General features: G+C 44.9%; 1 protein-coding gene across 10 annotated transcripts in view; it reads right to left on the bottom strand.

The window, feature by feature from the left end:
* The window catches only part of st3gal3a (ST3 beta-galactoside alpha-2,3-sialyltransferase 3a), a 681850-nt gene that overhangs the window by 526381 nt on the left and 142541 nt on the right, over positions 1 to 12928 (bottom strand). For 7 of the 10 annotated variants that reach the window (XM_078560878.1, XM_078560887.1, XM_078560883.1 and 4 more), the window contains exon 1: positions 2338 to 2455. The exons of 1 other annotated variant lie outside the window; for it this stretch is intronic. The gene's annotated coding sequence lies outside the window, so the exon portion shown is untranslated. Of the gene's footprint in view, positions 1 to 1422; positions 1970 to 2016; positions 2163 to 2337; positions 2456 to 12928 lie in introns of those variants that run through there. 2 more of the 10 variants (XM_078560879.1, XM_078560880.1) reach the window with 2 other exon arrangements.

Below are 12928 nucleotides of genomic sequence, written 5' to 3'. Positions count from 1 at the left end.
GTGAGGCTGAACCAGTGTTTTATACAGCTTTTATCATAATTTCCAATGGCCTGAACTAACGATCCAGAGAGACAAGATCAAATCCCACCACAGCAATTGAGAAATACAAACTTAGTTAATTCAATAAATCTGAATAAAAAGCTATCAGTAATGGGGACAAGGAAATTATGCAATTATCATTAAAAAAAAACCATCTGGTTCAAAAAAAGGAAATCTATCATCCTTAATCAATCTGGCTCCAGGTCCACAGCAACATGGCTGACCCTCAACTGCCCTCTCCAATGGCCTACCAAGCTATTCAATTTTTTCAAACCGCCACATAATAATTATATATATAATTATATAGTAATTATAAAACCAGACAAATCACCTGGGACTGACCTTCGCACTTAAAAGACAAAGGCACACCCAGCCCAGTCAACACATCAAACCTTGTTAGTGACAGTTGCGGTTCAGTTGGTAGCACTCTCACCTTTTGAGTCAGAAGGTTATGGGTTCAAGTCCAACTCCAGGACTTAAAAGCACAAAAACTAGGTTGACACTCCAGTGCATTTCTGAAGGAATGCTGCACATTGAAGGTGCCATCTTTCAGATGCGATGCTAAACCAAGCCTGCCCACCCTCTCAGGATGACATAAAAGATCCCATGACATTATTTCAAGTTATCCCAGGTGTCCTGGCCAAAATATATATCCCTCAATCAGCATCACTAAAACATAATATTTGGTCATTATCATACCTCTTGGCATTCTTGCATTTGACCTCATGAGTGCAAGCTTCAGCAACGTATCCCTTCAGCAATCCATCAAGTCAAAGCTCTGAAATCCTACCACATCCAACTGTGAATAGTGGTGTACAATGAAACAACTAACCAGAGGAAGAGGTTCTCGGAACTTCGTCATCCTCCAAAATAGCAGAGGGGGGAGTGGGGGGCAGGGGGAGAACCGAAGGATAGGGGAGGAGAGAACATGGTTGGCTGAAGGAACAGCTCAATTACAGCATACAAGTCAAGCGTGTTACAATCACTTCAGTGATTATGTGATTTCAGTTACTTTTTTTCACAAAAGCATCTTCTAATGACTTAGTATAATTATCCGAAAGACATTTTTTGAATGTTATTACTCCATTTTTCATTTCAGGTGAATTGCATAATTGGGTTACAACAAAAATACATTCGTAAATGTTGCTTCCAGCCAGGAGCAAATTCGAAGAAGCCATCCTCTACATCAACTACAAGTATATTTGTGTGGTTTAACGGAGAATATCACTGATACGAATCAGAAAAGATCCTGGATCTTAATTGGGAAACATTCCAAATGACTTATATCCGACTGGGACTAAATACCCTGGGGAGGACTGCCGGGTCATTAAATCTGCAGTGAATCGAAGAACGCTTTAGTAGATACTCGTACAGCATTCATACCTCATTATCACAACATTGACTTGGTCTGCATCCAATTACATCACAATCTTCCAAACCTTAAACGGGTGTACAATTAATTTCAACGTGATGAATAAACTGATATTTGGGTTACATCAACCGTTTTTAAATAATGGAAAATCGAAAAGCAAGCAAATCTATAATACTGCACACATCAATGTCTCATTAATTTCCAGGCTTATGCTCAAGCCGTTAGCCTCTGTGCAATTGGTCCTAGTTTTTAAAAAGTGCTGGGTCGAATTGCAATTGGCACTTGTATCCGCCACACTCCAGAATTTAATCAAATGCCTTCTGTACCCAGCCCGTGGCTCAAACCTGACAGTCGGGCGCCAGCATCACTAAATCAGACAACTCTTGCAGCCAAGGTGCACTCGACGTATCGTCCAGTAACGTGTTAATGCCGCGGCCGTGACTGCTCATTACTTTTTAACACTTGACAGATCAATCGGCTATTCATCACACTCAAGGGCTGGAGCTCACATAGCAACCGCTCCACTGATGGCCATTCAGTAGGTTGGGGGTGGGGATGGAGGAGTTCGCCATTTACTAGCATGCCAAAACTCAAAAGTTTCCTACCTCTTAGTTTGCATTTCTGCCTGACCCCCCCTATATTAAATGTATTCGTTGAAAACGGGAGCCATCTGCCTTTCCCAACCCCCAGCATTACATTTGTCCGTTACGCTGCAATCAAACGCTCCGGTGCCAGTCAGGCAACCGCTACCGCGCGTGCGCATTCAATTCCAAGGCGCCTGCGCAGAAGCGCATTGTCCCACCGGAAGGTGTCGGCCTGCCCCCCCCACCCCCGGTGTCCTCAAAATCCCCTCTGCTCTCCCATCAAAAGAATTTCGAGTTTCACTGGGAATTCGGGCTCTGCTTCTTTCTTCGTCTATTCTCTACCTTCTCCCCGATCCCTCTGGTCGTTTGTTGGCCATCGAATTCCACCCCCCAATCAGCTCTCCATCTGAGACCCGCTTGACTTCCCAAGGCCACTTCGCTGCTTTGCATGGACCCGCCCCCGCAACCGAATGAGGAATTCGGCGGCGCCTGCGCACTTCTGTGCTGAAACGCGTGCGGCCAGCGTCGCTCACATCAGGGGAGAGGGTGACGCGCCAGCACCATTTTGGTAAAGGATAACAACCGCGTAAATTATCCACCCGCCACAGATTCCTTCATTTATGGCCAGCTCGTCTTGGTGATGGCAGCTCCTGGGGTAAATTTACCAACTGGCGACTTATTTTACTGTTCCTGTCATAGGTGTGAAACTGATTCCAAATCTAGATTTCTTCCCCCCCCCCCTCCTGTTTAATGGCAAGTGAGTATCCCTGGCAAAACCAGCATTTGTCACCCATGCCCAACTGCCCTTGAGAAGGTGGAGATGAGTCAGCTTCTTGAACAGCTGCTGTCCACTTAATGTAGGTACACCCACATAGTGACTCACAGTGCTATTAGTGAGGGAGTTCCAGGATTTTGTTCCAGCAATGGTGAAGGAACGACAAAATAGTTTTAAGTCAGGATGATGTTTAACTTAGACAGAATCCTGCTGGTGGTGGCATTCCCAGGCATCCACTACCCTTGTCTTTCTAGGTGGTGGAGGATGTAGGTTTGGAAGGTGCTGTCGAAGGAGGCTTGGCCAGTTGCTTCAGTGCATCTTGTGGATGGTACACACAGAATCAGAGAATGCTTACAGATAGAAGGAGACTACCTGGCCCATCATGTATGTGCTGGCTCTCTGAAGGTGCAACGAATTCTCCCCATAGCCTTGCACATCCTTCCTTTTCAGATAATAGTCCATTTCCCTCTTGAATGCCTCAATTGAAACTGCCTCCACCACACTTTCAGGCAGTGCATTCCAGATCTTAACATCTCACTGCATGAAAAAGTTTTCCTGCATGTCGCCACTGTTTCTTTTTCCAATTACCATCAATCTGTGCCCTCTGGTTCTCAATCCTTCCACCAATGGGAACAGTTTTCCCCCACCTACTCTGTCCAGATCCACGATCCTCTCTCAACTTTTTATGCAAGGAAAACAGTCTCCAATCTATCCACGTAACTGAAGTTTCTCATCCCTGGAACCATTCTTGTGAATCTTTTCTGCACTCTCTTTAATGCCTTCACATCCTTAAGTGTGGTGCCCAGAACTGGATGCCAACCTCCAGTTGAGGCGAACCAATGTTTTTTTTTACAGGTTTAATATAACCTTCTCGCTTTTGTACTCTATGTCCCTATTAATACAGCATACAGCAGTCTCGGCTTTATTAACCACTCTTTCAACCTGTTCTGCCACCTTCAATAATTTATGCACACATATATCCAGGCTCCTCGCTCCTGTAATCCCTTTAGAATTGTACCCTCTATTTTATATTGTATCTCAGTATTCTTTCTACCAAAGTTAATCACTTCACAATTCTCTACATTTAAATTTCATCTGCCACTTGTCTGCCCATTCCACCAACTTGTCTATATCCTTTTGAAGTTCTGCACTATCCTCCTCTCAGTCCACAGTGCTTCCAAGTTTCATATCATCCGCAAATTTTGAAATTATGCCCTGTTCACCAAGGTCTAGGTTTTTTATATGTATCAGGAAGAGCAGGGGTCCTAACACCGCCCATAGGGGACTACAAACCTTCCTCCAGTCCAAAAAACATCATTAACCACTGCTCTGTTACTTGTCACTCAGCCAATTTTGTATCCATGTTGCTGTCCCTTTCATTCCATGGTCTATAATGTTGCTCACAAGTCTGCTGTGCGGCACTTCATCAAATGCCCTCTGGAGGTCCATGTACACCACGTCAACAGCATTACCCTCGTCAAACCTCTGTAACAGGTTTGAGGTAACCTCAAAAAACTCCACAAAGTTAGTTAAACATGATTTACATTTAAATCTGTGTTGGATTTGCCCAAGTAATAAGGCTGCATTTGCCCAAGTAACTACTGTCAAAGCCTCCAAAAATCCTTCCAAAAACAGGGTCAATTTATATACGCAGAGTATAAAATGGGAACCACTAGTGTGGGCGGTCGCCATTTTGAATTATGAAAAAGACATAACACAGGTAATTCATGTTAATGTGGCACGGTTTATTTATTTAATTAATTGTATAAAGATATCTTTAACACAATCAAAATGTTTTAAAACTAGCAAATTCATTGTCTTCAGCTTTCAACGCAAAGAGTTCATCAAATTTGTTCTGAGTCATTTTGGCTGGCTTCATCGTAAGGATCCCACTCTGGATAAGATGTGGCACTTTTGGTTTCAGAATCATCCCTCTACGTCAAATAATGTTCCTCTCCATCCAGTGAATTGGATATTCTGAATGATCTGATGACACTTGATTCGCAAATACCATCACATGATTTGATAATAAAGCAACACAAAACATCAAGCAGGGCAATACACATATTTCCACTCTTTGTGAAGGTGTTTTTTCTCCGTCAACCATCCACCTAACCATTCAGCATAAACATGATCCTTGAATGGTTTGTTGAGGTATGTATCTAAAGGTTTAACTACGGATATTAGAACCCCCCACCCTGCCACCCTGGTATAACTGCAATGCGGATGTTATTTCTTCGCAGGATTTCTTGTCCCACACTAATAAGGTGCATTCTTTGCATAGGGCACCAAGGTGCCTATTGCACACATTACCAATCCACAACTTCACCCCATCTTCATCCATCCAACTATTGTCATGGACATGCACAATATCTCCTGAAGGGAACTTGATGTTCGGTGTGGTTTTATGTTTGAAAGTTACCATAGGCTTTAATTTTGTTCCATCAGCCATGCAGGCTAGTACCACCGTGAATCTTGTCTTTTGTCCTGATGTTTTCATTAGAACTGTTTTCAAACCTTTCCATTCCACAGTTTGGCTGGTGGGCATATTGAAATTCATAGGTGTTTCATCCATGTTGCCAACTTAATGAGTACTTGTGTTTTGCCGCTGTCTGATGATGAATCGCTAGAAACTGGTAATTTTGGTATCAGGGTCTTTTGTTAGTCTCTGAGCAATCTTGGTTTCTGCCACAACACTAGACTGTTTCATTCCATAAAGTGGCTACACCAACTAGCTGTTGGTCTGAAATCTTTGCTCAACTCAGGGTTTGATTGGACCCACTTAAGTGTATATATACACATTGCATTTCTGGTGACGATGTAACCATTCGGACAACTTTCAAGGTCAGGCCAGTGGTTAATTCCTGTTCTCATGGCGCATTTGGTCTTGGGCATCTTCTTCAGCATGGATCCCTACTTACATTCTCAAACCAGATTTTCACTAACACCGAATTCTCTCACAGCAGCACAGCGATTTCATGAGTTAGCAAATATTACAACTTTTAGCTTGATGGTTCATTCATTTTGCTGGAGGACACATTTCTGTTTGCCATTGTCATGCGCAGTGAGCTCTCTGTGTGCGCATGTCTTAAATTCCCACACATTATCTTTACAACACAGCCTGTATCACCTGCTTAATCCTATGCGCTGACTTACGGGATAAGCTAAGTAAAACATGCATTTCTGGGGTGAAAAATTGAGGCCGACTACTACTGCAAGTATAGCATTTCATAGCTGAAAGGGTGGCCGAGGGGGAGAGGGGTGTGTCCACTTATATGCCAAGCATATGCAAAATCATAATTATTGGCACTGGAAAAATGGGGTCATCTTGTATGCCGCGATCTATGGAATTAATTTTGTCCCAAATTATGATTTCTAGAAGCTTCCCCATCACTGAGGCTAAACTGACTCGTCTATAGTTGCTGGGTTTATCTTTACACCTTTTTTTGAATAAGAGTGTAACATTTGCAATTCTCTAGTTCTCTGGCACCATCCCCATGTTGAAGGAAGGTTGGAAAGTTATTGCAATTCCACAACTTCCACTCTTATTTCCCTCAGTATCCTTGGACAAATCTCATCCAATCCTGGTGTCTTATCCACTTTAAGTCAGAGAGCCTATCCAATACCTCTTCCTTATCAATTTTAAACCCTTCAAGTGCCTGAATTATCATCAAGTGTCATCTTTCACCATGAACCGTGCAGCATCTTTCTTCTTGGAAACAACAGATGGAAAGTATTCATTTAATACCTCAGCCATGCCCCCTGCCTTCATTTGTAAATCCCCTTTCAGTGCTCAATTGGCCCTACTCCTTCTCCTAATAATTTTAGTATTTATATGCTTATAAAGACTTTTGGATTACCTTTTGTGTTTGCTGCCAGCCTCTTTTCATGCTTTCTCTTTGCTTCTCTTATTTGTTTCTTCAATTCCATTCTGAACCTTCTATAATTCAACCTGGTTCTTGGTTGTATTATTATGCCCACACCCATTCCTTCCCCCACCAGAAGTTAAAATACAAGCCCCATGTTTCTAAAACATATCTGCAATGGTTTTTGATTGGTCTGGCTCTTGTGGAATTTGCACCAGTGTAAATGATAGTTTGCGCAGAACTGAGTAACAGAAAGGCTTACCAAAGTCACTTTATGTGCTGGGAGTTATGGATTCCTTACCTAACAGGTATTTACTTCATAGTTGCAGGTTTACAGACATTGATTGCACGTCTGCTGCAAGTAGCAGTTCCACAGCTCTCCTCAGGGTCCCAGTTCTGCGCAAACTATCCCATTTACACTGAAGCAAATTCTACAAGAGCCAAAACAATCAAACACAGTTGCAGAAACATTTTAGAATCATGATACTTGATTTTTAACTGCCGGTGGGGACAGGAAAGGGCATGGGTACAATGTGAAAATCACATCCAAGTGGGTATCACTGAATCCCGCTGCGTCTGGAACACAATGCAATTTTCAAAGGAAGGGCAGGATTTGGAACCCTACACACTTCCAATTAAGTACTCGCTGAGCTGATGAGTTCAGTAACAGGCCACAGAGGAACAGTTTCAAATTTTCAATTGGCAAGCATGAGGAACACGCAGTGTCTGGGATATATCAGGATGCAGCTGTTGTGAATACAGCGGGGAGTCATGAGGGCTAATGGATGCACTGGTCCACTTTAGAAGGAGAATAATGCTCATCTGCACAACCAGTGGCACAGAGTTGCCATCACTGGTGCTGAGAGGTTTGTATTTCTCAACAGTGAAAGGTAGGAGTCCTGAGACAGAGTCAGACTGCTCGAATCGCTTGGGCAGAAGAAGTTGGCAAAGAAACCTCTGGTGACCAAACGAGTGCCAGCTAAGGGAGTTGAAATGGGAGCAGGCTACTCTGACATTAGACAGGGTAGCGAAGAGGAACTTCAGCAGAGATATCCTGATCAGGAGGAAGCCAGAGGAGCACAAAAAGGAACTGCTATGGGAAGAAGGCACTACCCAAGACATTGGGTGAAATACCTAAGAATCAGCTACCTGCAAATGACAGAGTGCCAGTGATGTAGGGGATGTGCCTATCCAGGCAGTTGGCCTCAGAAATTTATGCTCTGGATCATAATGATCTGATGCCCCGTGGATCCCAGGGCAGCCATCAAGGTCACCATGGACCTGAATTTTTATGCATCCAGGTCATTCCAGGGATCAGCTGCGGACCTGGGTGGCATGGCGCCAGTTGGCAGCTCATTACGTCAAGTCATGAATGCCCTATTCCAAAAGTCAGAGGATTATATCCATTTGACACAGACGGGACAATGCAGGTATAGGCATTAGGCTTTGCCAACATTGATGAATTCCCTCAGGTCCCAGGAACATAAGAGCACCAAAGACTAACGAGCCTGCTTCCTCAACAGAAAAGGCTTCCACTTACTGAATGTCCAGCTGGTCTGTGACTGCAAGAAGCACATCTTGCAGGTGTGCAGATTCCCGGTCAACTGTCATGATTCCTTCATCCTGCAAGAGTCCAGGTGCTGCAGCTCTTCAGGCAACATCCAAACATCATATGTGATTCCTGGGGGATACAGGTTATCATCTGAGATGGTTTTCCTGAGGTCCATTCTGTACCCGCAGATGCAGAGAGGCGCGACAACCAGAACCATCTACTAACACATACCTGCACTGAAGAGACCATTGGTATCTTGAAGATGCGCTTTCGTTGCCTTGACCAGTTGGATGCTGCCTCCCAGGACAAGCCAGCCAGGGTGTCTTGTATTGTGGCCGTTTGCTGCGCGTTGCACAACGTGACTATATGAAGAAGACCGGAGCTGGATGAAGAGGAGAACCTGGTACACCACTCTTCCTCGAGGACAATGGCTGGTGGGGGGGATGGGGGGTGAAGAGGACAAAGATGGCGCTGCAGAGGAGCCCAGTCCCTGTCCTCAAAGCAACTAGCAGGCTGCCATGGCCGCTGATTGAGATGCTTCAAGTGAATGTCTCTAAGCCCTGCGACAGATGGCTCTGCAATTCACCTTCCATCCGAAAGAGAAATTATCCAGCAAGCGCACATACCTGAATAATTCCATGGCCAACCAAAAACATTGAGAATGGGGTCTCCACCACCACCATTGCCACACATAACAGACCATCAACCGCACCAAGTCCAGGTACTAAGTCCAAGTACCAAACCCCCATAACCTTCATTTCACTTTTCTCAACAAACTTTAAAAACACACAAGTCTTATCAATGATATAATAATTATCATTATAACAAGATAAATCAATAGCAAAACAAGTTTCACAAAGTTGACCCATCAAGTATAGCTAACAGTATGGTGCCTTGCACTCACGCACACTCCTACAGGGTGCTTCTCCTGCGGCTGATAAAGAAGTGAAGGAAAACTGCTCCATTGTACCTGCCTCCAGCGGCGATGCCCATAGTTTCCGTCTTCATTGTGGAGGTGTCAATGGGGACTCCTCCATTGTTTACTGCACCTGCATTATTGCTGAGGTAGCCTCTGTCATAGATACTTGCAGTGTGGATGGGTCCTGAATTGGAGGGGCTGAGGAGGTAAGGAATGACACCTCGAGAAATGTCCCAAGGGGTGGCCCCCTCATCAGCCTCTTCGACTGTCTCAGCACTTTTATGGAGGGGACAAGACCACCGGCTAGTATCCACCAAATGCATCTCTGCACCAGTGACATTAAGTGATCTATGCTACAGAAAATCTCACTATTTATGTGCTGCATATGGTTCTCCAAGAGGTGGCCAATCCCTCAATAGAGGAACTCAAGCACTCAATTTCCAGAGCCATGAGAGAGCACATGGCACTGCATAAATTCTCCATTGACTGCCTATGGCTCCACAATACCTCAGGGCTTTCCAACATTTGGAAAGTCGTCTGCCTCTGATGCTCCAAAAAGGCCCTCCCAGTGCATGATACCCAAGGATCAGCATCTTTGCCCAGCAAAGCATAGCTGTGCCTGTTCTCTGATGGGGACTGCCCACAGCTGACTTTGCCTCACTTTCTTCCTCTTACTCACGTGATGTGCTACTCACCCAGAGCTCCTCCTCGAAATCTTAATTCAGGCCCAACCGAGATGAGTGCATCTGCGCTAGTGGATGGTGCAGAGGTATGATCTGAAGGTCCAGACTCTGTGAAGTCTCCCCCACCCCACCGCCTCAAGGAGGACATCAACGTCTGTGCAGGAGCACTCTGCTTCTGCTCCACTGCAGGCCTTGAGGGAAACAGACGAAGATGGTGATGAGAACTACTCAGCAGATGCATCAGCACAACCAACACAGTCAAAGAACCACAGCTCGCATTGGGCAGGAATTTCCTGCATGCCCTTCTCCTGACAATAGAGCTATCAAATGACCCTACACCTCACAGCCTTCCTTCTCACCATCGCCGATGGCCTGCTGCAATGGCACCATTGCAATATCAAGTGCTGCCTCCATTGGTATCAGGTCATGAGGTCAGCCATACCACCACCCGCCTGATCCACCTCACATCTGTGAGCACTCGCTTTACCTGCAGGATGAGGAGATAAAGATGTACAAGTAGATTGTCCTCTCTCACCTATTCCAGCATGATATTGACGTGATCTGTAGTGTTCTTCTGAGATACCCCCTTTCTCATTCACAGCCCATATTTGAGGGTGGCTTATGTCTCAATGATGCAAATGGCCACTTGCTCTGACAATGTTAGGGAGAACTATGGGCATCACTCTGCTCAGCTCGTGTGCATGCTGCTACATATAGAGTTAGTGGCCTGACACCTGGATATCACTTGCCACTCACCTTCCCAGATCTTAACAGGTCATTGAACCTCTTGTGACACCAGATGCACATCCTCCATGTGACGTCTCCAGTTTGTAGTTCCCAGAATTATTTTAATGCAATTTTAAAAATATATAATTTGACAATATGTTCATCCTTCTCCAATGCTTGGCCACCAATCCTGTTTCCATGGCTTTAAGTTGCATGCTCTAGCCTAATTTTATGAGCCAACCCTGAAGTAGCTTCATGTGCAGTCCATATAGGCTGGATGCTTTGTTCTCTTTTAGTGCCTTCAACCTGCCCTTCAATTCTTCATTTGTAATTTATATTTTAATTCATATTTACTTGTTTTGCCTTGGAAATCCTAATTTTCTATTAAGAAGACAGCTCAAGATATTATTAATGAATACGAAATAAAGAAGTCATTTTGTATATCTGCTATCCTTGATGAGTCCTATGATATCATTGAACATCCATTTGTCTTGAATATGATTTTCATGTTTTGTTTCATATTTTCTGTAACATCTTTTCTATTTAATTTTATTTTACCTACAAAATAACATGATTGGTTCTAAAGCACTTTGGGGCATCCTAATTTTGGGAAAGCTGTTATATAAATTCAAATTGTTGTTTCTTTCTTATTCTTCTGTTCATCTCTATTTTTCGTTCTATTTGTATCATTATACGTGGGAAATGTTATTTATATCCTCATTATTCATATTACTTATCTGTCTGCAATGGTTTTCTTTTTCCTCTGCTACATTATCTTAGTGGCTAATCTGTATTTCCTGTGACATATTATTAAAGTTATTGCATTGTTCCTCACATTGCTCTATTCAAATGACACGCTCCAACAATTTCAGTGCCCTCTTTAACTGCTCAAAATCCCCTGCTTACAGTTGAGGGTCTCTGGTGTACTCAGCTCTTTCTCACATAAGGCTAAGTTTAAACTCAGTCATACTGTTCCTGCTACCTGTAGCTTCATCTACCAACTTTGATTGTTACATAATGATCAGGATCTAAAACAAGCTTTATAGATAGTGACAGGCTTTGGGGAGTCAGGAGGTGAGTTACTTGCCTCAGAATTCCCAACCTCTGACCTTTTTTCCCCCCCTTTATTCTTTCATGGGACGTGGGCATCACCAGCAAGGCCAGCATTTGTTGCCTATCCCCAGTTGCACTTGAACTGAGTGGCTTGCTAGGCCATTTCAGACAGCAGTTAAGAATCAACCATATTACTGTGGGTCCGGAATCACATGTAGGCCAGACCGGGTGAGGATGCAGATTTCCTTCTCTGGGCTAGATGAGTTTTTACAACAATCAATGATTGTTGTCATGGTCACTATTACTTTAGCTTTATATTCCAGATTTATTAATTGAATTTAAATTCCAATAGCTGCCATGGTGGGATTTGAATCCACGGGGAGAATTTTCCCCATGTCGGGTGGTCTGGTTGGGAGTGGGCGCAGGCGGGCGCAGAGCCAATCACCGCCTGTGATCGGGTCTGTGCTGCCATTTTACGCGGGTGGGCCAATTAAGGCCAGCGTAATGCACATCTCCTGAGGATAGCGGGAGTGGGCGGGTGGCAGTGGGAGTGCAATGACCGCCGTGTCCAGTGGCGACCCGGCTGCCTGTTTAAATGAAGCGCTGGCAGCCTTGCAAAGGCTGATCACAATGGCCCGTGGAAGGGCTCAACAGAGCGCTGCTGGAGAGCAGGCCAGGCCAGAGAGTAGGGCAGCAGAACAGGCCAGGCTGGAGGGTAGGGTAGCGGGGCAGTGTGCCCCTCAGTTTTCTGACGAGTGCCTAGCTACTCTCCTGGAGGAGGCGGCAGCATGGTGGGAGGTCCTCGTTCCGAAGAATGGGAGGCGGGGCCCTCCCCCCACCTGACCAAATGTGCCTGGGAGGAGGTGGCAGAGATAGTCAACTCCCATGATGTGGTCCGATGCACGTGGGTCCAGTGCCGCAAGCGATTCAATGACCTCTTGCGTTCGGGAAGGGTGAGTACCATGTTGGCAGAGGTAACTTAATACAGCTGGTAGCCTTTCCCCACATGGCCCCCCCACCCCTCCGAACTCTTAGTGCAGTTACAGCATTGAATCCTTCACGGCATGTGTCCCTTGTTGGGTGGGCCAGCAGATATTTCCCATGTCTAGTTCACCCTGAGAGGTTAGTGCTGAGATGGGTTCTGCACCCGCAGCACGTGTGACACTAACACCCAGAGTACTGTTTTGGGGGCAAGCTCAAGGATCTGCACCTAGGCACAGTGTTGGAACTGCGAAGCATGTCAAAGTTAGGGTGCTAACATGTTGGGAGGGGAGCTTCCAGGTGGTGGGACACCAATCCATCTGCTGCCCTTGGCATTCCACTTGCATGTGCCTCCTTCCTTTGCAAGGCTAGACCCTG

Source organism: Cetorhinus maximus, chromosome 17, assembly GCF_964194155.1.
Source record: "Cetorhinus maximus chromosome 17, sCetMax3.hap1.1, whole genome shotgun sequence".
Classification (NCBI taxonomy): domain Eukaryota; kingdom Metazoa; phylum Chordata; class Chondrichthyes; order Lamniformes; family Cetorhinidae; genus Cetorhinus; species Cetorhinus maximus.
The sequence above is the reverse complement of the archived record's forward strand: the minus strand, read 5'-3'. Positions and strand labels throughout refer to the sequence as shown.